Below are 25,458 nucleotides of genomic sequence, written 5' to 3'. Positions count from 1 at the left end.
CAACCTCCTATCACTAGAAATCTGGACAAAGACTAAAACAATTTGGGACCAACCCCCCAAAATAGGCACAGATTTTAAATATTGCTCTTATATACTTAGAAAGTTGCTAAAAATAACAGGATTTGTATTAACATGCATTTTCTGAAGAGTGTGTAATCTGAAACTCAAATGTATGTCATTATTTAATGACTTCAACCTCCAATGATTTGACAGATAAACTTACATTTTATGACGATCAGATCAAAAATATAGGAGACAAAAATCTGGACATTCTGTGAAAATCTGGCCAGTTGAAAGGTATACCTGGTATACTCCGGTGAGCTGACTCCAGTGAGGGGTGGTGGATCCCCACTGGTCAGTCCCTACATGTCACCAAGCAGGAAATGGAGGGCCTTGTAACATCCTTGATGGACCATATAACTGACACAGTTGCCCAGCTTCCTGGCCCAGACCAGCTAGTTGACAGCTGGTTCCAGACATGAAAGTGGTCACAGAGGTGGCCAACATCCAAGGGCGCCCGCAGGCAGGTGCAAGGGGGTGCACTTGCACCCCCCTGGAATCGGCTGACTAGTTAATCTTCTTTTAGTTTAAAATTAAAAAAAAAAAAAATTTATTTTCAGGGTGTTCTTCTTTAAGAACGCCCTTCAAGTCCAGGCACAGATGCGTGCTGACATCATCGCGTAGGGCACACATTTTCAGTTTTACGAGTGGGAACTGAAACAGACAGTTTCAGGTTTGTGAGCAGGAACTGAAACAGACAGTTTCAGGTTTGCGATGGGTTTACCTTAGCTGCGAGGAGGAGGACTGAAGATGGAGTCAGATCAGCGAGCAGTGAAACGGAGCTATGATGGGTTTACTTTAGTTGAGGACTTCACGGGAGATAACAGGGACGCTTGTCAGAGTGAGTAAGAGGTGTGTGTGTGTGTGTGTGTGTGTGTGTGTGTGTGTGTGTGTGTGTGTGTGTGCATTCCTTCAGTTACAAATATCTTTCAGTTTTGTGCTTATAGACCTTTTTTCTTCACTTGTATACAACTTGTCATTCAACTAATGCATTTGTAAATAATTCATGGCATAGATAAAAAAAGTCTGCTTCTAATATTAGTAGTACCTTACTTAACATTATAATAAATTAAAGTATGGAAATTCAAACATTTTCTTTTATTTTTTCTTCCTGCCTACAGAGATGGAAAACTAGTTGTTAAGAGTACTTATGCAAATGTATACCTGTGCTTTTCTGACATGTATATGCATAATATTATTTTACAAATATGCATCTTACATTTTTCTTTGTACAGTCAGTGTAATCTTATAAGCATTACATATGTCTATGCTGATGTACTTCTGTATATGTTATGTTTTTGTAGCATTATAATAACAGTGTAGATAAATTAATGCAGGTGCACATTTTTCTTCAATCAAATACTCTGATAAAGTCATGTCCTTAAATGTTTTACCCATGTTAAATATGCCCCCCCCCCCCAAATATTTATACTCACTATAGGACTCTGGTCTTCCTGACTACCTGGTTTACCCTCTCAGCCAGATGTTCTTCATACATTTCTTCTGGACATTGTACCTGTCACAATTCTACTGACCAGAGCCGGTAATTCTTGTGAGGGTCTCCAGGTACTCATCCAAGTCCTGCCAGCTATCTATTTTCTTCTAAAAAAATGCCTTTAGTGATCAACTTGATCATTTCCAGATATGGCTCCTTCAGAAGATAGAGCATGATTTTAGTTTCTTTACCAGACCAGCTTGGAGTGCTGCTTTGTGCCTGAACAGGTACTGCCATGGCTAGAAGGGCCAGTACCAGAGTAAAGACAGTATGAATAGAGCTATGGTTCAAGGTTTTAGAACCACTCTGCCTAGGGTGTGGCAATACCATAACCAAACTTAGATAACCAGCAAGGGCATTACAGTAGCTATTCTTGTTATTGGCAAGTTTGGTGTAACCAAAAATACTTTGCCATAGACATGTTATTCTAAAGGAATACATTCTAATTTAAATTATATTGTGCATACAAAAAATGCAAAACTAATTTCCATTACATAATAATTATAATTGCCAGTGCTTGCCTTAACTATCTTTTTTGTAAGCATAAAACCGGAGTATTATAGTTTCCTTCATTGTTGCATCACTGATATATATTTTTCTTTTTTTGTGAGGTATTGTTACATAAATACATCTATGTGGTTGACAAGCAGTGGCTATAAAGTTTTTAGTGAGCAGAAATGGCAAGGTATGTCACAGGAGAACAGATGGGCAGAGATTACACTGTATTACTGTGATAACTATAATGCATAAGACTCCATTTAATTTTATCTGAATATTTTCCTTATCAGCTTAACTGAGCATATCTGTAGCATGCTAAGAAAGGAGTGAAAGTACTGCAGATGGCTGCAGACTCCTCAGCCATTCACAGTGCATTCACTGTAGTCAAAATCCATGTTCATGAGCTTTAGACCATTTCACGTCAAAAAGTATCCATACACATTCATGTATTACTGCAAAGTAGTCTAACAACACAGATGAAATTACTTCTGCATACAGTTGCTCATTCATTATTTTCTAATGACAGATCATCCCTTAACAATATAGTCTTTCTTTATTTTTTATCAAAACACTTTTCTTCCCCTTTACCTTCCATGAATTATTAATATATAATGTTGAGCTAGTTTAGAGAATGATGCATTTGCCTGAGATTCTTTGTGTTTATATTAGTAGCCCTTAATATCAGTTTATCAGTTGGCTCAAAGAAAAAAAAAGAAAATATTTCTTGAAAAACAAATTGCACAGACAACTGTTTGTAGGCATGGTACTCTGCTTAGCAACACATTTTTATTGTACCTGCTTCAAATAAAGTATAAAAGTAGCTGTATATTACATACCTCATTCCATTGCAAGAGAAATTCTGTGGCATCTTTCAATAGGGCTCATTGCAAAACAACATGGATTATGTGAGAGAATGAACTCTCAAAGCAGTATGTACTGCAATGAATAAAACCTTATTACCAGATACATCATGTGCTAGTACAGGTCTGTTAATTAATAACTATGTTCAGCAAATTCTGTTTTTCAAGAAAATGTAGAAAAGCTACATCAGAGATAAGCCATTTTGTCTAGAATGTGCAGTTCCTTTTTTAGAATAGAAATCTGTATTTTAAGGGCCTATGGCAAAAAAATGACTAAAACAGACTGAATAGAATTTCAGTAACTATGAGGATGGTGATAAACTGCATCCATACAAGCCATTTGGCCTTTGGGCTTACTGTGTGTGGTAGGTTCGATAAACTGAAGAATAAATTAAATTTTAGACTTTGCCTATAATAAAGTAAACACTTAAGATAATAAAAAATCAGTCGAAAAAAACATAAAATAAGCTGCAGCAGATGCTGCTAGGAGTCAGAATGAGAAACATTTTTTTTTTCCTTTATAGCTTAATTGAGGGGTTGACCAGCATTCAGGAGATGGTACACAATGTCTTCATGTTCATCCACAGATATCTGAAAAAGAATATATAAGTTGGCAGTCTTTTAATTGCCTTTGACATTAAATGGTGACATTTTAATGTTTAATTTCTGCTAATGGATTACCATATGAAAATACTGTTGACCTTGGTTGCTTCTGTTCTTCATAAAATCTGTGGTTTCTGTATTTTTGTGCCCTTGCAAAGCCAGTAGTGGATTGATGCAGTGGTAGCATTGTTGCCTGACAGCTACATGTTCTCTAGTTTGATTCTTGGCTGGGGTGCCTTACCTACTAAAAGTTAGCTTTTGTTCCAAGTCAGACTTTCCTAGTTAACAAATGTTAAAAATGACACGCATTTGAATATCAGACTTCATATTCTTCAGAAAGTGCATGGTAACACAAAAGCTTTTATTCTAGCAATTTTCTAAGTGTATAAGATGGTTATTTGAAATTTGTCCCTATTTTTGGGACTGTATTCCCCCATTATTGACTTCATCCAGGTTTTGTGCTAAGGTTGAGAGCTATGGTAAGAACTGAATATGTTTGGGGGCTATATTCCCCCATTACTAGCTTTGTCCGGTTGTTTTTTGCTAAGAGGTTGATGAGAGCTATGTTGAGAACTGAATTCACTGAATGTTTGGGGGCTGTATTCACCCATTATTGGCTTTGTTCAGGTGTTTTGTGCTAAGAGGTTGACAGCTGTGCTATGGTGAGAACTGGATTCACTAGATGGTAGCCATTTAAGTTTCCATCTTCCTCTTTCACAAAACAGCTTATTTGGCATAGTGGTATGTTGCTCTGTTTTGCACAGGGTCCCCTGGGTTCAAGATGTGGCAGTGAAATGTATGGTGGTAACGCAGCATTTTATTCTAGCAACTTTCCAACATTATACAAGCAATGTTTAAAATGTGTCCCTGGTTTTTGGCCTTTTGTCCCCCCAATAAATGTTGTCTTTTTCCAGATTTCTTGTGCTGCAAAGTTCAGAGATACAGCTGAGTGTCAAGTAGATTTTACAAGGAGCTGAGAGCTGCAGGGGAACAAAAATTTAGTGCTGCTTATGCTTAGTCTGCTTGCATTGTTAATAGCACAACAGGTTGCTTTTGATGCTCAAGGTTGTGGGTTCTACTCCCACAGTAGATAGATGCATTGCTGATACTGTACTGTGTTATAAAAGGGGTGGATGCTGCAGTCCTTTTTGGCAAAGATACATAGTAACTATGAACCTGTTATCAGTTTGCTATCCATTCCCTATTGTGGTATTACTAGCTTATCATTTTTTTAATACATGCAACATAGGCAATTTATTCTTCAAGGGCAAAAGGCACTTTATTGTAGATGAAACAATGACATATAAAGTTGTTTGTTAGCAGCAACCTCTTTATTAGTTACAGATTTCTTTAATGTGGATTTTACTATTTCAGAGATTGTGCATATTTACTGATACTGGTGGACTATAGAAGGCTGAGTAGACTTTTTATGATGGAAATGTTCTGAATTGGGCAGTTTTGTCATTTGGTGTATGCATTTTGTTTCATTGTTTACTGGAAAAATGCTCAAAACAATACATTTAAAATGCCCTCTAACAAGTGCACTATATTGTACAAGGAATATAATGTAATGCAGTCAAGAAGGTGTATCAAAGAGCATGTGTATGGTTCATGTTCAAGGGGCCTATGATTTTGAAAATAGCCCAAAGTTAATCTTTATCTGCCACTGGCAAAATGTATTTTCTTTGAATGTGGGTTTCAATGCTGTTTCAATGCATGTGAGTTTCAAGGGCAGAGAAGTTTTAATGCTAAGTCTATTTTCATTGTGAGACTGCATTGCTTTGCTTAACAGATATCTATTAGGGTTTGTGCTGTAAAATGCAAAATAAAACTTTCAAATGAAATCTAAATCATCACAGAAGTAAAGCAGTATGCACATTACAGTGTTTATGGTAAATGGGGCAAAATAACCAAGGAATGGTACATTGGAATGGCTGCGGGGGGGGGGAGGCTCCATTCAACCATGATTTTGTGAGGGGGGGAGGGTAGCAAACTCAGACAGCCCCGGTTGAACTATACCTCTCAGTTGTCCATATTTTTGCAGAATGAATAGATATTTGCTTCTTATTTTTGGTTTGTTCCTCATACAATTTGTGATTTTCTAGCAAATAATTTAGGAATGAAGTCACTAAATGACAGACATTGAGTTTCAGATGTCATAACCTTCAGAAAAATGTATGCTAATGCAAGACCTGTTATTCTATCACTTGTCTTAAGTTTATACAAGAGCAATTTTTAGTAGTGTTTGTGTGTTCCCCCACTATTTGTCCTTGTCCACATTTCCTGCATTAAGAGGTTGAGAGGTATGTGCAAATCGCTTTGTAGAATTAGGAATATCCAAACCTCTCCATTGTCCCCAATTTTGGCTCAAAATGTTGCTCTCCCCTAATAATCCCTCCTCAAAATGGCAATTTTGGAAGAAAACTTGATTGAAGTCTCCTACAATAATGGTGTTGGCTTAATGCATAGGGACACCATATTAGTTAGGTAGGAGATATGGACTGATGGGGTACATAGAGGGGACCTATAGTTAGGTATGACACAGTAAGGAGTTTTGTTAATGCTAAGTTGGATGTAGAGAAATTCCACGCCATTATCTCACCTAGCAAGTCTGGAGATGAATTGTTCTTTAAGAATATGTAGATACCATCACCCTTTCATCTAAGGTGGTAGGCCTGAACTTGTGGCAGGTATTGAAATCCTGCATTAAAGGAGTGCTGTCATCGATCTTGAACTAGGTCTCTGTGATGATGCATATATAGATGTTTTCCAGGGGAAGCAGTGCTTGTAAAGAGTGGACTTTTTAGCTTAGCCTCTGAAAAGGAAACTGGTTATTTTCTAATTCATGTAGCTATAAAATTCAGTATAAAAACTGTAAAAGTTTCTGAATGCAAACACTATTTATTAAAGCAGCATCACAGTAGGGAGTAGTTCAGTACAGAGAGATTCAACTATATACATAGCCATGAGTTCCTTTATACCTTTCTGTCAAAAACCAACACCATGGTCACACAGAGTTTACAGTTGTTGTAACTTTGAAAAAAATCTGTTTATGTATTTCTTGCACTAAGAAGTTGGTGTGTGTGTGTGTGTGTGTGTGTGTGTGTGTGTATGTGTGTGTATGTATGAGGGAGGTAGCATACCCCTCAGCTGTCCAGGTTTTTGCAGAATGTCCAGATTTTTGCCCCATATTCCTCCTAAAAAGGATTGAAGTTGCTAAATAATGAGACATTTCAGTTTTAGACGTCATATCATTTAGAAAAATGCATACTAACTAAATCCTGTTACTATATGAGAGCCATATTTATAATCTGTCCCTATTTATTTTAGGCTTTGTCCAGATTTCTTGCACTAAGGTTAAGGCCTTGAGGGGTGTTGTGGTATGTTTGTGAGGGAGAGAGAAAGTGAAATGCCCAAGTTAGAGTTAGCAGGTGGAATTTATTTTCAAGTGCATTTTCAAGGAACTGTGAGTTTTAAGGGAAGTGAAGTTTACTGCTGCTCATGCCAAGTCTATTTACAATGTGCAACTGTTTTGTTTAGCAAATGGTATCTCTATTGTGGTATAAAGTTTTAAAGCTATGTTAGTAGCACCACAAGTAGAATACTTGCATCTTAATGTAGAGGCTTGAGGTTCTATTCCTACAGCATGTACATTTGTATGCTGCAGTCCTGAGGATGTCCTCCTTTGGATGAGATGCCTAATAACTATGAACCTGTTTTTCTGCTTGCCATCCATTTTCTATTGCAATATACCAGCTTACCATTTTTTTTAATTTAACATAGGCAATTTATTCTTTGACGGCAGCAGGCACTGAATTTGTAGACAAAACACTGAAATATACAGTTGTTTTCTAGCAACAACATCTTCATTAGTTTCAGATATTTTTAATGTGGAATTATTCAGATTACTTTTACTTCGGCAGAGACACTCAAACAAGTGTTGCTGTATAATACAAGGGATATAATTCAATTATATATTATAATTAAGACAATCAGGTAAATCAAATAACTTTTGCATGGCCCTAACAGTGTGCAAGGAGCCTATTGCTTGAAAACAGTTCAAAGGTAAATAACCTGCCACTGGCCAGATGCATTTTCTTTGAATGTGGGTTTCAATGCTGTTTCATTGAATGTGAGTTTCAAAAGTAGAGAAGCTTTAATGCCAAGTCTGTTTTCAAAAGTAGAGCAGCTTTAATGCCAAGTCTGTTTTCATTGTAAGACTATTGCTTTGTTTAGGTTTAGTAAATGTCTGTGTTTGGGCTATAATGTTTGAAATAAAAGTTGTAAATTAAATCCAACTGCCTGTAATCATTGTAGAACTAAAGCATAAAACAGTATGCACACAGATTTGAACAGTGTCTACAGCAAATGGGGAGAAATAGCCAAGTAATGGGACACTGGAATTGCTGTTTGGGCGGGGCTTGGGGTAGGTGGACTTGGGCGGGGAGAGCTATGTGGGTGGGGCTCTGGGTTTGCACCCCCCTGCAAAAAATCCTGCGGGCTCCCTTGCCGACATCAGGCTGGCCATGGCAGTCAACCAGCATCTCACCCTATCTCCAGTCATGGTGTTCCCTCTCCTGGTCTGTCATTTACCTTCCCAGTCTTTAGTACAGTTCTTTCCATCACCAACTGTCCTCTGTCACTCCTGGGAGTTTACCCTCCCCATTCACATTGGTATCAGCACGGAACCATTGGTCTTTATTTGTCTCTGGTGTTTGTGTGTCTGCCTCTGCTTTTATCCTTATACCTTCTTACCTGCCCACCCCTCCCCTTCCTGCCTTTATTTTTACCCTTCTTGGAAATATGAAAAATGGACATCTGGAACACTCCAAAAATACACATCTGCGTGTTCCTCTGTTTGCTCTTCCCCTTCCCTTCCCATTGTAAAATCACCATTTTAGAATTGCTTGGGTCGTGGTTACTGATATCAGATGGGCATAAATTATTTGCATACAGTCTTTTCAATGAGAAAGGAGAAAGTGTACCTTACCACACTGTTCTACAACCCTCATAGATATTTATTTGAATTTGTTTACCAAGGCAGAGTACTGACCGATTCTGACCAATTACAATATCAGCCCCGGGGCTAATGTTAAGTAAGGATGGTGCAGGGGCTTCCAACCTACAGAAACAACCCTTCTCGCATAGCTGCAGTTACCATACCTCCCATATGGCAAGTTATTGTCTGGTGTTAAGTAACCAATGCTATTTTTATTCACTTGCCCCACCACAGTGAATGCAAAATTCAAAATAGCATAAAATATCCTGGGAGACTAAGAAGAAGGAACCTATTAGTTCTTTATCAATCTATATCATCAATGAAAGCTGCAGTTAAGACACACATGAAATCTGACATCATCTGATATGAAAGTGCATAATGAAAATTCACACCTAGCAGAATTACTGTGTTGAAACATGCTGAATTATCAGTCATTTAAAGTATTTTTTATCAAAAGCAATGGAGTAGGAAGTTACCTTTTATAACTACATTTTATTTAAAATATTAATCTCAGAAATGTGTACCATCCTGCTCAATTAACAGGAGCTGCTCTAAGTTTGGTGCCCTTTGCCAGAGGTCTAGAGTGTTTCTGCTTTAAAACAAGGCATGCGAGCAAAAAACAAGAAAATCAGTACATTTTGTAATTCCTCTGTACTTGTTGAACTGTATTTCACTAACTGATGCATTATTTCTGTTTTTTTTACTGCTTTACTGTTTGCAACTGCTTCACTTCCTGCACTTGATTTGCATTGTACTGATACCTAGATAGCACAAACCAGATTCAGACCTGCTGAATGCAGCCTGTTATTGATACACTTGAGCACTAAACCAGCCATCTTACATTAAGAAAGGCTCCCCTGCATACTTGCAGAAGAAGAGTGTGGATACAGCTTTGTCTGAGTTGGGGATTGCTGGAGAAAGGTTCATTGTGTCCTCTCCTATTGGTAGATTAGCTTAAAAGTGTTTCATTTTGTCTGTATTTAAGCCTCTTGTTTGCATGTTATGCACATTGCACAACGGAGATTAGCAGTGCCCTGTATAGATGCAAACACCTTGAAACACAAATTTTCCCTTCACATCTGTCAGTGGAACCCTCTCAAGCTTCCCTGCTGCACTACGGGTAGCTCAGTTCCTCACTGAGCAGCGTTGCCATACTTATCATCCCTAGCCTTCAGTATGACAAGCCCCTTTGTTAGGGCAGCTCAGTTGCTCACTGAGCAGCGTTGCCATACTTATCATCCCTAGCCTTCAGTATGACAAGCCCCTTTGTTAGGGCAGCTCAGTTGCTCACTGAGCAGCGTTGCCATACTTATCATCCCTAGCCTTCAGTATGACAAGCCCCTTTGTTAGTCTTAGCGCAAAAACTGGTCCAACTAGCTCACTCCCTTCTCTAATGGTACATACGGTAAAAAACCTGTTATAATGGGCAGGCAGTATCCCTTCATTTCTACAGCCAGCCTGAGCAATGCATAATTGCCTCATGTATACTGACAACCACTTACTCCTAAAACAAATACCCCATGTGAGAGAGATATAATTACACTATAAAATTAGAAGCAGTTCTCTCATGTCACAGCAAACTAGACATCAGATTGGCAGCACAGACACTTCACCTCTACAAAAATAAGGTCATGACACATAAACCTACATACGCGGAGGTACTCACTAGAAGCTTACCAATATATCAGAGACCTCCCAAACATAAACCACTTGCACATACTGTTATGCAAACAGAAACCACTACATATAACACATACACCAGTGTCTCAGCAAATAAGCCCATAATGCAAAACACCTCAAAACCTAATGTCTTGGGTATTAACGACCCCATAGTGAGACAAACAGATGCCCCCCTCATCAGGCTGGACAAGGAGAAGGTCATGGTCAGCTAGCAGTCAGGTGCCAGGATCTGCCAAATCACGTATGCACTCAAGTCACTCAACAAGTACCGTTATGACTTTGTCATAGTTCATGTTGGGGTAAATGACTTGAGACATACCTCTCTGGACTATATGAAGAGAAACATGACGGAACTCTCAGATTATGTAACCCAGGCAGGTATGACCCTAGCATTCTAACTTCACCCAGGATGATGGCACAATATAAAGAAAAAATGATCAACTTCAACAACTGGCTTAGATTTTGTGTCAGTCCAGGGGGATCCAGTATCTGTCAGCCTTGGAATACATCGTCAACAGGCCATGCTGCTTTTACAGAGATGGTCTGCACCTGTCTCCTCTAGGCTTTTGGATATTGGCAAAATTACTTGCCTCCCCCATACTGTCTTTTTAGGCGATGTCAAAACAACAGAATTTCTGACATAACAAAATCCACTCGTGGCAAACTCAAGCTCCTGCTGCTTAATGCTAGGAGTCTAAACATGAAACTGCACTACCTGGAAATACTCCTCCCCTTGGAAGATGCTGACAACTATGCAGTCACTGAGACATACTCCAAGGATGTGGAGAGCACACTGGCCATGCAAGGCTACAATGTCTTCCACACATTCAGACATCAAAAATGAGCATGAAAGAATCAAAGGTGGAGGTGTATCCATCTTCATTAAAGCTAAGTGCACCTCAAGACTGGTCAAACAGTATGATTCTTTCAAGTTACTCCATGTGCAATTGACTACAGGCAAAATACCCTGCCACATCATTGCTAGTTATAGGTCTCCCACTATAAATGAAGAAAAGCAGACTGCCTACCTGGACTTTTTGAAGTCACTTGGCATACAACCCAACACCTTAATCATGGGAGATTTTGACTATCCTTCCATCAACTGGGTTGATGTATACAATCACAAACATGCTCACCCAGAGGTTCCTGTATTTTGTCAATACAAATGTTCTGGAACATTTAGTCTGCACCCCCGCAAGGGGCTCAAATGTCCTTGACATGGTACTCACCAGCACTGGGAGGTCACTGCACTCTCTCCCTGTGTGATGCCCTCTCTGGTAAGGTCAGAACATAAACTATTCTCATTCGAAGTAACTATTGGACCTGACAATCCACTGGAACAAAAAAACTAAAAAAACTTTTCTAACGCAAACTACAGCCTACTAAGCAATGGTGTAAAAAGTTTTATACCCCATACAATCACAGACAACAATGACTACTATGCAGAGGTGTACACTAATGCCCTGTATAAACACTTAAGCAATGGTATAGACTCGGCTGTATCCGTCCGGATCAAAACTAGGTCCTCCTAAAAAAAAAAAGCCACCCTTGAGGAAAGTATAAACAGGTTATATAACAAGAGGAAGAAACTAGTGTCTCAGAACAGGAGGGAACTGACTCAGCAGAGGAAGAACTCCCTCCAAAGCTTGAATAAGCAAATCAGAAATATTTTAAAGTCCTCTAAAGCTAATTATGCAAGTAAAATAGCATCTGTATTATTCTTTAACTATGTCCAAAATCTAAAAGGGAATTCCCAGCTATGTGCAGAACTAGTAGTAGATGGTACCACTCATATTAAGCCAGACCAACCTGCTAGCTGACAGATTTGGTGCAAACTTCACTCCCCTGTCCCTACCAACTATACCCCAAAGCATACCGAACACTAGTTATATGCCTAGTATCTCTAAAGTCCAGGTCACATCCGCACGCTCCAACGCCAGAAACATAGCCTCAATAGGACCAGAAAACATCCCATATTGCTTACTAAGCAATCTAAAACTGGACCTAGCATACCCACTTGACATTATCTTTAAATGCAGCCTGAGAACTGGCTTTGTTCCAGCAGAGTGCAGAACAGCAACAGTTATCTCCTTGCACAAAAGGGGGGGGGGTCATCAAATGACCCATGAAACTATAGACCCATAAGTCTAGCCAGCCTCATCTGCAAGGCCATGGAAAGAATCATCATGGTCCTTATGAAAACAGACATATGCTACCTTCAAACTCTAGATCCATCCCAGTTTGGATTTGTTAAGGGTCGATCATGCTTATTAAACCTAGTAGACTCCTTTGAGAAAGTCACCAAAGCCCTGAATGCAGGTAAGACAGTACAGACTGCCCATCTAGACCTAGCCAAGGTTTTTGACACAATTCCCCACTCAGGTATCATTAAGAAACTCTCCCAGCTGGGGATTAACCTTTATATAACTAGATAGGTAGCCAACTGGCTCACCAACAAAACGCATACTGTCAAACTTACTGATTCCTCCTCTACCAGTAGACCTGTCATCAGTGGTGTATCACAAGGATCTGTGCTGGGTACTTTACTGTTTAGAATCTATTTCTTGGACGTCCGGGCTAATGTAGACAGCCTTTGGCTTACCAAGTTTGCTGATGACTGCAAACTGGGTGCAATCATTGAGTCCCCCAATGATGTTAACATATTAGAGGAGGGGCTAACACAGACAAATGATCGGTGTCAGAGCCATGGTCTAAAACTAAATGCAAAAAAGTATATTATCATCCCCTTTGGCAAAGTGGAATTCCCTGTTAATTACAATACTGACAGCACACCCCTAAGTTCAAACACAGTGGTGTGAGATCTGGGAGCACAGGTAGATAGCAATCTGTACTTTGACCACCAAGTTTCCACAGTGGTAAGGAAAGCCTCGTACATTGTGCATCTCATAAATAACTGCATCACATCCAAGACTAAGGATGTTATAACTCTTCTGTACTCAACCCTCATCAGACCACTAATAGAGTACAATGCTCCCTTTTGCATGTACCTCACCAGACATCTGCAGCAGCTGGGGAGACCACAAAGGTTTCTCACCAAGAAAATACAGGGCCTCCAAACTATGACATATGTGGATAGACTGAAAGCCCTGTCACTGTATTCTGTATCATATAAGCTGCTGAGAGGTGACTTGTGCCTGGCCTAAAGGACTGTCTCCGACCCTGCCCTGATGGAAATATTGCACATCCGCAAGCCAAATGGCATAAGAATCACTCACGCTAGGGATCTTAACCTAGCCTGTGACATAACATAAACAGAACACGCTGGACAGACAGATATATCTCCCAGAGATTGCCACTCCTCTGGAATAAACTTCCAATTCACGTGAAGCAGACCTCTTCACTGACCCTATTCAAGAACAACATAGACAAGTGAATGGGAGACTTCAGATTCACCCCAGGGGTGGCACTCATGTCCCTCATGGACAGAGGTAGTCAGTGTTGATCATAGACTCACTCTGCAAATTACATCCATCTAACCAATACTATTAACCTATGAACCTGTAAGACTTTGTTTCTAACACCAGGAAAAACAGAAATAAACTGTTGCTATTACCAGGAGAGTGAAAACATGTGAATTCTTCCTTTTCACTCTTATTAAGTTTCATAAATCTATATAAGTTTTATATAATACCAGATACCAAATACCAGAACAGGTAGCTTACATCCTTCTGAGTTGGGAACTGCTGATTGAGAGCTCAGTGTCTGTTATTCCAAAAGTGTATTAATTCTGGTTTAAGCACTTGGGCTTCAGGCCAGTTATTTTACATTAAGAGGGTTCGTGGTCTGCACTCTTGTGGGAGGAGAGGCTGGACTCTGCCCTTCTGAGCTGGAATTTTCTGGTTAAAGGCTTATAGTGCCTGCATATTTGAACTGCTTCTTACTGAAATTGGTGCACTTTGTTTGCTGTAGCATAGACTAGATCCAGGCCTGCTGAATCTAGCTTTGTTTGTATAACTTGAGCACTAATCCAGGCATTCTTTAAAGTATGCAATTGTATTTATTACTGCTTGGTAGTAACTTGATTAAAGTGTAGCAATCATTCTAAGTCTTTTGGATTAAGCACTTGGGCTTCAGACCAGTTGTTTTACATTAGGAAGGTTTGTGGCCTGCACTGTGGTGGCAGGACAGGTAGCTTACATCCTTCTAAGTTGGGAACTGTTGATTGAGGGCTCAGTGTCTGTTATTCTAAACATGTATTAATTTTGATTTAAGCACTTGGACTTCAGGCCAGTTATTTTACATTAAGAAGGTTCGTGGTCTGCACTCTTGTGGGAGGAGAGGCTGGACTCTGCCCTTCTGAGCTGGGAATTTCTGGTTAAAGACTTATAGTGCCTGCATATTTGAACTGTTTCTTACTGAAATTGGTACACCTTGTTTGCTGTAGCATAGACTAGATCCAGGCCTGCTGAATCTAGCTTTGTTTGTATGCTTGTTGTTTGTCTGCTTGTTATTTCCCTGAAACGCTAATTCCACCTAAAACGCGGCTTTTCAGTGCTTCTGTGGATCCCTAGTGATATCTGCATTGCTTACTGTACTTATTTCCTTGTTTCACTTGAAAGAAAGTTACTGTTTGTCATTTTTGCATTTAAGTTAACTGTAACACATTGCATTTAAGTTACCTGGCACTTGCTCACTAAAGCAATTATATAAGTCAGCACTAAAAAATTAAAAGCACTACACCCTCACAAACTCCCCTTGAGTACCTTGTTCCCCATTGGCCCTTTTTGCAATTATAAAGGAATTCACAATACTATTCTAGCATGTCCAAAAGTCAGTTGTCAATCTCCTCTCCGGTCCAGCTGGTGAATCTGGTAATCTTGAAGCAATGTTACAACTGCCTCATGTACACAGACAACCCTCTCCTCCTCCCAACAAATTCCAACACATGTGAGAGATGCAACCATATAGCCAAACTGGAGGCTAAGCTCTCTCAACTCAGTACTGGCGTATCCAGTCAGGAGGAGAAGGAAACCACACTCACTACAATTCCAGTCTCACATAGACCTACCACGACAGAAAACCAAACACATAAATGCACAAAAACATACTTGGAGGCGCTAAATAATAATCTGCCTAAGCAGCAGAGACCTCCAAAGCAGACACCCAAGCAACCACTACCCCAAAACAAAACAGGTGCACAGTGTGGGTTAAACAACACACCTGATACACTTGTAATAGGTGACTCTATCGTCAGGCACACAATGTCCCGCTCACCAGGTTGAACAGAAGGCGCTAGGATCTATGACTCAGTCATTGTCCATGCTGGTGTGAATGACCTGAGATGTACCTCCTGGACTACCTCTGAGCATGCAGCCCAGGGGTATGAACCTGACCTTGAGTAGCATCTTCACCAGAATGATGCCACAATATGAAGACAAGATGATCAATTTCAACAATTGGCTTAAGTATTGGTGTCATTCAAAGGGGATCCAATGCCTGTCAGCCTGGGATGACATGCTTGACAAGCCATGATGCTTCACTAGCGACGGCTTGCACCTGTCACCCCTGGGCATTCGGATATTGGCAAAGGCTCTTGCTATCCCCATAGTGCCGTTTTGAGGCAAGGCTCAAAAGACAAACCCACCTCCCTAGCTATCACAAGGGTTAAGAAACTAAGAGTAATGCTACTCAGCATGAAGTCTAAACCTCAAGATGCACGCACTCAAAACTCTCCTTAGCATGGAGAACATCGATATCTGTGCAGTAACAGAAACCTGGTTCAAGGCTCGTGAGAGCACCCCAGCACTACCAGGTTATACCTCATATCATGCCGGCCCCAAAACTTGGACGAACCACAAAAGGAGGGGAGTAACAATATTCACAAAGATGCCCACACCTCCAGGTTGGTGGCACAGCACGAAGCATCAGAGACTATCCATGTGCAACTAACAGTGGGTAAAACTGCCTTCCAGTTTATAGCCTGCTACAGACCACCCTCCCAAACCCAGGAACCCCACTCAGCCTTCCTGAGAACACTGGAAAATATGAAGGTCTCTCCAAACACCATTATATTGGGCGACTTCAACTACCCAAACATAGACTGGGAGCATTACTCTAGCTCCAACACCCTAGCCCAAAGGTTCCTAGAATTTATAAACTCAAATGCTATGGAACAACTTGTTAACACTCCCACAAGAGGGGAAAACATACTGGACCTGATCATCACCAACATGGGGACTCTATGCTCCAGAACAGAAGTGTATCCCTCATTGGTAAGATCAGATCATAAACTAATCTCTTTGGATATTCACATCCCGACCCCACCACCTGCCCAGAAAACCACAGTGAAAAACTTCCTAAAGCAAATTTCACACTCCTCAAAACCGAGGTGGAATCCTTCAAAGTCCCCGGGCCTGTGGAAAATATGGCCCAGACCGCAGAATCCTTTATAAACGCATTCTATGAACACCTTCAGGAATGCATGGCTCATGCAATCCCAAATAAAACCAAGACCCAATCCTCCAAAGGCAGACGTCCTGTCTGGTGGACCCCAACCATAAACAAACTATACAACAGAAGGAGGAAGCTACTACATGATAGAGCAAAATCCCAAAAAGGGAAGGCATCTCTGATCAGTATTAGCAAAAAACTATGGGCACTCATAAAATCGTCTAAGGCCAGCTTTGAGAGAAAAATTGCACAGGACACTAAGGATAATCACAAGGCTTTCTTTAGTTATGTTAGGTGCCTGGGTGGGAATTCCCAGATAAGCTCAGAATTAGTCCAAAATGATAAAAAATACACAGAAATCACAGACATTGCCAACATCCTAGCTGACAGGTTCAGCGCAAACTTCTCCCCACCAAAAGGGCAAATATCTATCCCAGCAGAGTGCTGCCCCCCTGACATCTCAGATGCTCAGGTAAGAGCGCCCTCTCCAAAGCAAAAACACAGCATCAATGGGACCAGATGGTGTCCCAGGCTGCGCCCTACATGAACTCCAAGAAGAGCTAAACCCAAACATAAAACTACTGTTCAATCTCAGCCTTACTACAGGATATGTACCCAAAGAGTGGCGTACAGTAACAGTGGTCCCTCTCCACAAAGGTGGTGCCTCAACGGATCCTGGAAACTATCACCCCATAAGCCTGACTAGCTTGGTCTGCAAAGCTATGGAAAGGATCATCATGGACCTCATAAATAAAGATATTGGGGACCTACAGACACTGGATCCTACCCAGTTCGGCTTTGTTAAGGGCAGATCCTGCCTCTTAAACCTGGTCGATTTCTTTGAAACAGTTACCAAGGCCATTGTGAGGGAAGGTGGTCCACACAGCCTACCTGGACCTCACAAAAGCCTTCGATGCAATACCCTACTCGGGCATTATAGATAAGCTCACCAGCTTAAATATAAAGCCCTATGTCACTAGATGGGTTGCAAACTGGCTCAAGGATAGAACCCACATGGTTAGAATTGCTGGAGCCATGTCAGACTCCAAACCAGTTACAAGTGGCGTCCCACAAGGCTCAGTCCTGGGACCTCTCTTGTTCGGTATATATTTCTCGGAGGTACAGGCCAACACGGAAGGACTGCGGCTGACCAAGTTTGCAGATGACTGCAAACTGGGCACCATAATCGACTCTCCAGCCGACACAAGCATCCTCCAAAAGGGCCTCATAGAAACAGACAACTGGTGCCAGAGCCATGGCCTCAAGCTCAATCACAAAAAGAGTATAGTCATCCCCTTTGGCAAAAACAAAATGCCCACAAATTACCACATAGGTGGTAATCCATTAAGTACAGAAGACGTAATTAGGGACCTGGGGACCCAAGTTGATAGCAATCTCTCATTTGACAACCACGTGGCCAAAGTGGTTAGAAAAACATTTATATAGCCCACCTAATCATGAAGGGATTCACATCTAGATCAGGGAGGTCATCGTACCTCTTTACTCATCCCTTCAGGCCCATAATTGAGTACAATGCCCCTTTTGGGATGTACCTTACCAGACACCTGCAGCAACTGGAAAGACCCCAAAAGTACCTCACCAAGAGGATCAAAGGGCTCAAACAGATGCCATATGCTGCCTGGTTAAAGAAACTCCAGCTCTACTCAGTGGCATACCGCCTGCTCAGAGGCAATCTGTGCCTGATGTATAAAGCCATGTCGAATTAATGGACATGCTGCACCTCAGAAAATCCAAATCCCGTTAGGTGCCTGGGTGGGAATTCCCAGATATGCTCAGAATTAGTCCAAAATGACAAAAAATACACCGAAATCACAGACATTGCCCACATCCTAGCTGACAGGTTCAGCGCAAACTTCCCCCCCCCTCCCCACCAAAAGGGCAAATATCTATCCCAGCAGAGTGCTGCCCCTGACATCTCAGATGCTCAGGTAAGAGCCGCCTCTCCAAAGCAAAAACACAGCATCAATGGGACCAGATGGTGTCCCAGGCTGGCCCTACATGAACTCCAAGAAGAGCTAAACCCAAACATAAAACTACTGTTCAATCTCAGCCTTACTACAGGATATGTACCCAAAGAGTGGTGTACAGTAACAGTGGTCCCTCTCCACAAAGGTGGTGCCTCAACGGATCCTGGAAACTATCACCCCATAAGCCTGACTAGCTTGGTCTGCAAAGCTATGGAAAGGATCATCATGGACCTCATAAATAAAGATATTGGGGACCTACAGACACTGGATCCTACCCAGTTCGGCTTTGTTAAGGGCAGATCCTGCCTCTTAAACCTGGTCGATTTCTTTGAAACAGTCACCAAGGCCATTGACGAGGGGAAGGTGGTCCACACAGCCTACCTGGACCTCACAAAAGCCTTCGATGCAATACCCTACTCGGGCATTATAGATAAGCTCACCAGCTTAAATATAAAGCCCTATGTCACTAGATGGGTTGCAAACTGGCTCAAGGATAGAACCCACATGGTTAGAATTGCTGGAGCCATGTCAGACTCCAAACCAGTTACAAGTGGCGTCCCACAAGGCTCAGTCCTGGGACCTCTTGTTCGGTATATATTTCTCGGAGGTACAGGCCAACACGGAAGGACTGCGGCTGACCAAGTTCGCAGATGACTGCAAACTGGGCACCATAATCGACTCTCCAGCCGACACAAGCATCCTCCAAAAGGGCCTCATAGAAACAGACAACTGGTGCCAGAGCCATGGCCTCAAGCTAAACGCCAAAAAGTGTATAGTCATCCCCTTTGGCAAAAACAAAATGCCCACAAATTACCACATAGGTGGTAATCCATTAAGTACAGAAGACGTAGTTAGGGACCTGGGGACCCAAGTTGATAGCAATCTCTCATTTGACAACCACGTGGCCAAAGTGGTTAGAAACACATTTTATATAGCCCACCTAATCATGAAGGGATTCACATCTAGATCAGGGGAGGTCATCGTACCTCTTTACTCATCCCTCTTCAGGCCCATAATTGAGTACAATGCCCCTTTTGGGATGTACCTTACCAGACACCTGCAGCAACTGGAAAGACCCCAAAAGTACCTCACCAAGAGGATCAAAGGGCTCAAACAGATGCCATATGCTGCCTGGTTAAAGAAACTCCAGCTCTACTCAGTGGCATACCGCCTGCTCAGAGGCAATCTGTGCCTGATGTATAAAGCCATGTCCAACCCAGAATTAATGGACATGCTGCACCTCAGAAAATCCAAATCCCATCGAGCTATGCACTCGCGAGACTTGAACCTCAGCACTGAAATAAATAGGACATGCTGGAGGGACAGATTCATAACCCAGAGGCTCCCTTCACTCTGGAATAAAATCCCAGTCCAGGTTAGGCAGAGTCCCTCATTGACTCTCTTCAAGAGGAATCTTGATGAGTGGATGGGAGATCGTAGGTTTACCCCGGGTTTAACTTCTGTGTCCCTGTTAGACAGAGGCACAGTATACTAACCTCAAAAAAGGGCATAGCAAAATTAATTTAAAATGGGTGGCGAAAGCCAAACACACTCTAGCTAGACTTATAAATGCCCTAGGGCAGATAGCCTAATATGAACCTATGAACCTATAAGTTTCATAACTCTATCCAGGTATTAGGTTTCATAGCTGTATCAAGATTTTTATGTAAAAAAAAACTAAAAGCCTCCAGATCAACAGTTCTGATTAGATGCTGCTTTGGTGTTTTTACACCACTCTGGTTTAACAAAATGCAGGCCTCTTGGCCTCTGCAAAGTTTGTGTGAGGCTAATTTAACTGTTTAAACTCCTTCACATGTAGTCAGTGGCTTCTAGGTCTGAATTTCACCTATTACATGTTGTGCTTATATACGTCATTATCACCAATTCAGAACATGGGGCAAGCTAAGTTATTACATTAAAATAAATAAAAATAACAATAAAAATATATAAATTCCTACACATGGCTCTCAACTAAGCAGGGACTAATCTCAAAAGAATCAGGGAGAAACCCAGAAATAATCAGGGGCATTTTCGAAATATTAGCGTATTAACATGAGACTTTGATAGAATAAGAGAAAGCAAATAAATATACACTTTCTGAAGTAAAAAAGTCTATAACTTAATTATTACCATTATCTGTTAAGTATGATTCACCACCTTTTCTCCAAAAGTGACTGGCTTTAGGAGAGAGATTAAAGGTAAAGAGCAAAAACTGAAGTCAAATTCAGGGACAGTAACCTTAGAATTCCTAGCCACAGCTACTCTTGGGTAAAGCCAAAACTTTCTAATGCTCAGACTCTGCTAACAAATACCATCATTGCCTCAACGTGTTGTTTGTGCTGATGTAAAACAGCTTACCACTGCTTCCAGAAATGAGTCCATATCTATGTTTGCCTGTGTACACATAAGCAGTAAAATGGAGGACTTCAACTTCCTCTCCTACTCAGGAAAAAAGTAATTTAAAACAGCTGCCATCCCCACCCACTGAAAAAGGAGTGGCTAAAACAGTGACCTATAACATTCTACAAACCTCTTTTTTTCTCTCTGAAACAGCAGAGTGGTGTGATGCAAGTAGTTTTTTTACAGGCATCTAACACGCCTCCGAAACATTCCTGGCTTTAAACCATTCAGACTTCTATCCTGCTACTTTCGTAAAGAAAGCACTGCACTGCAATTTTTCATTATTACAGCTGCGTGTACTCTAAGGTGAGCATTTTGTTATTTTCTCTCATATAGATTCTTTTCACTTTGTATAATTTGCAGAATGTACGTTTTACTATTTTAAAAAAATGGTACAAGCTGAAAAAATGTACATTGTGTAGTTTGCTTCCCATCTGCATGACTTGGGGGATAAAGTCTATCTTGTCAGAATTTATGAGATGTGAAAACTAAGCCAAGTTTGGCTTTAGTTGTTAATTAGGATATGTAGATTTGAGATTCCAAGCTCCCAGAATAATTGATGATCTCTGTGAAGCTTGTTAAATCTAAGCTGGTTTACTGTGATGAGCTTCCTAGATGAGTGCAGCTGTCATGTTGTATTTGTATAATAGTTTGTTTAATGGTGTTTCAGATTATTCTCTATCTGCTAAAATAGCTGTCTTCACATATATGCTCTTCACTAAATGTTACAAGCTTTTCCTACAATCCTATACAGTAAACTTGCCCATCTTTTGTTGATGCTTGTATCCACACCTCTGCTTTCCTTTTCTCCCAGTGAAACTTCATCCACTTAGCTGCTTTTGAAGGAGCCTGGCATACTCTCACTGAATTAGCCCTGTTTTTAGCAGTCTGTTCCTTTTGTTATTCTGAATCAGATGTGGGCAACGGTGCTGTAGTTTGTGGTGTTATTGTCCTCCTTTGAAGCTGTGTATTTATGTGGTTGTGTAGTACTAACACTGGCCTAAGCAGTCTTCTTCCTAAACCAAAAGTACTTTTAGACATGCATTTGGGCTCTAAAGGCACTTTGACAGCTGTGCCCATGAAGTAAGTGTGTGTGCGTTGCTTAAAACGGTAAAGTAGTCTGTGGGTGTGGTAATGCAGCCTTAACATTGTACTAAACATTCTTTCCCTCACCTAGTATTGAGATCATCTGACAGCTGTTCTCTTCTTTGTGTCTTGGGGGCAAGAAAGTATCTTGTGAGTAGCTTGATTTTTGGTATTCAGTGGTAGTCCGTGAAGCTTGGCTAACAGTTTCACAAGCAGTGCTGTTAGTGTGAAGATGTGATCATGAGTTCCAATTCCTGCATAAGTGATACTCCAGTAATCAAGCTTGCACCCCCCCCCCCCCCCTCTAAAGACTGGCAGTACAGTTAATGACACTTGAGACTAGTCTTCTATTGTGACTTTCATTTCTTCTGGCAAGATAACAGAGCTGGGCTGCAAACTGTTATTGTACTGAATATTTAGGTGAACTGCACATTCACTATTATTTAAATAAAACTGATTCAAATGGTTACATTTGCTCCTATTTCTTTAATACCCCATAAAATGTAGCTATGATTCCATATTAAAGGGAAATCTGGCAAGTTATCAGTTGTGCTGCTGTGACAGCATTCAGCACAGTATGGTCTTGGGAAGCCAGCTGAAGGATAGTATACCATAGTAAAGCATCACATTTTGCATGGTTTCTCTCTGTCTGCAGGTATTTTTGAGTGTAATGGTAAAATGTGTATGGGTTCTGTTTTTATGAAGCAATAACAAATGAAGATCTGTATTTTATTTCTACATATTCAGCTGAAGGCACAGTTGGCCATTGAAGTGGTGGCTGTAAATATTTGGTTAGTTGAATGAGGGGAAAGTTATAATGGTCCCCCTAATTCTGGAAGAAATTGTTGCATTCTGCAACCCCTTACATCCCCCATCATTCCAAATTGTAGCTTTGCATTGAGGGTAGGGAGCTTTTTACTGCTGTCAATTTGCAGTAGATGACTAGTTAATTCAGACATGGCATTCATATGTATGTAATTTTTTTTTTTTGTTTGTTTAGCTCATCTGTTGGGTGGTTCCATGGGAGGGGATCTTTGTTTCTGATTTGCCAAGCAAGCATAACTCTGTTTGATAAACAATTTACGCAGCCAAGTTCCATCCTAGGTGGTGCAGAGGGATAAAGTCACTGCTGCACCCCAGAAAATGTATGCTCAGTTACTGGATGAGGCACATTAAAATCAGCATCTGGAGAGGGACGGTTATGTGCAATAATGGCTTAAACATCCAGGGTGAGCAAGGTGTACATGTTCCGTAACTTGTGTGCCACCTGTAGCAGTGCCAGGATAATAGAAGTAGAATCTGTACAGCCGGTGGTAAGTGTGTGCAGCAGCCTATCTAGAGTGCACAGGTGAGGCAGTGCAAATTAGTGTACTTTTGAGCCTGTCAGCATTGCATTCCTTTTGCTGCCCACTAGTGAGTGCGATGTTGTTCTAGTACCCTACGGGTGGGACTTTGGAGGTTTGGGTGCAGCCATGGTGACTGACAGCAGTTAATGACCGGTTGCCATAATCACGTGATAATGTGATTGGCAGAATGTAAAGTAGTTTGTTACTAAAACACTTGTCTTGGAGCATTTTATAACTTGTAAACTGTTCTGATTTTTTGTGAATATAAACGTACATTTGTTTTAGTCATTTAATGGTAACTGCATGACCTACCATTCCATACATAGCCCTCCAAAAACCTTAAATATATCCCTAAAAGTCCTACCTGATCACTAACCCCAACCCTAAAATTTTGCTACCTCCCTAAGGCATACCTCTCAGACATGTAAGCACAAGAAATCTAACAAAGCCAAAAGTAATGGGGGAGACAAATATCCAAAAAATAGGGACGATTTTTAAATGTTGTTATAAACTTAGTTGGTATGCTGCACAGTTTTGCATTAGCATTAATTTCCTAAAGGATATGAAGTCTGAAACTCAAATGTCTGTTATTATTCAGTGACAAATCCTTAATGATTTTCTAGAAAATTACATATTTTATGAGGAATAGACCAAAATTAAAGAGCAATAATCTGGACATTCTGCGAAGTCTGGACAGTAGAGAGGTGTAAGGTTTAGGGAACCTGGTTTGTGATTAGGGCTATGGAGGGAGTAAGAGTTTAGGGGAGTTAAGGTTAGGTAGCAGGTTGAATCTTTAGGGTCGGGCCTTCTGGAAAGGGCAGTAAGCAAAATTTGCTGTTTAAATGACCAGACCAATGTGCAGTTCCAGTAGCAACATTTAATATACCGTAGAGAGTCGATTATCCAAACTAACTGGGACAGGGTCGTTTGGATAATCAAACATATAATTGAACTGGATAAAAAAATTATAAAAAATGTTTTTGATGAACATTAAGCAAGAAAATTTACTGTAGTACAAGCTCAAAAAAACATGCACAAGTGAATACGTCTTCTTCTTCTTTTGGCTTTTCCCGGTTAGGGGTGCCACAGCAGATCATCTGTCCGCTCATGATTGGCAGTGGAGTTTTACAGTGTCGAGTTGCCAGCCCATCACCCAACCTTCCACAGAAGGCACACACACTCACACCTAGGGCCAATTTAGAGTGTCAAATTCACCTACTGCATGTCTTTGGGATGTGGGAGGAAACAGGAGCACCTAGAGGAAACCTACGCAACTACAGGAAGGACATGCAGACTCTGCACAGAAGGCATCCCAGCCGAGAATTGAACCGGAGAACCTCTTGCTGTGAGGCGGCAACGCTAACCACTGCACCACCATGGCCACCCGCACAAGTGAATACGTCTAACATTTACATATTCAGACTTTATGATTTTTCCTACCCGAAAGCTTTGGAAGGCTGTTTTCAGATAATTGACGTTTCTGATAATCGAGACTCTAATGTCTACTGTGTTTAATGGCAGTACCACTTTTTAAGGTGCTTCTTAAGCTTTTTATTTATTTATTTATTTTTTACTTTGGCATGAAATCTCATTGAATGCAGTCTGAGAAGTTGTGCATTTATACATCCCCTGGGCTGCTTTTTTCCACAACTGACTGCACATGATTGAAACTGCAAAGGTTTGCGACCAAGATGGTATAAACTGCCACCACCACCACGCAATGAAAAATGAAGATTGTTGCCACTACCATTGGCTGAATTGCTGACACTGGCTGGGAGTCCTCCTAGGACATCCTTTGATAATTTTAGTCTGTAATAAGCATTATTTCTATGCTGCACTTGCTAATGATCAAAGCGCCACAATACACTCTTCCCATGGAAAATCCATTTACCACACCTTCTGCACTGAGCAGTAGCAATGCTAAGCATAAGTCTGAAGTTCAGTTACAATTTGCAAACATGAATGGATGTGTAGGCTAATGTCACATGCCTGGCCATATGGAATGATCTATTTCTGTGCTATCCAGTGTGGC

The 25,458-nt window shown here is 40.9% G+C and overlaps 1 long non-coding RNA gene across 1 annotated transcript in view; it reads left to right on the top strand.

The window, feature by feature from the left end:
* The first annotated feature begins 21,138 nt into the window (after positions 1-21,138).
* LOC122808856 overlaps positions 21,139-25,458 on the top strand; it is a 44,083-nt gene continuing 39,763 nt past the window's right edge. Inside the window, exon 1 of the long non-coding RNA XR_006365836.1 lies at positions 21,139-21,300. This is a non-coding gene — a long non-coding RNA (uncharacterized LOC122808856). The remainder of the gene's footprint in view (positions 21,301-25,458) is intronic.

This window comes from Protopterus annectens, chromosome 8.part0, assembly GCF_019279795.1.
Source record: "Protopterus annectens isolate FY-2018-M chromosome 8.part0, PAN1.0, whole genome shotgun sequence".
In the NCBI taxonomy this organism is placed as follows: Eukaryota; Metazoa; Chordata; order Ceratodontiformes; family Protopteridae; genus Protopterus; species Protopterus annectens.
This window is presented reverse-complemented; position numbering and strand designations above follow the sequence as displayed.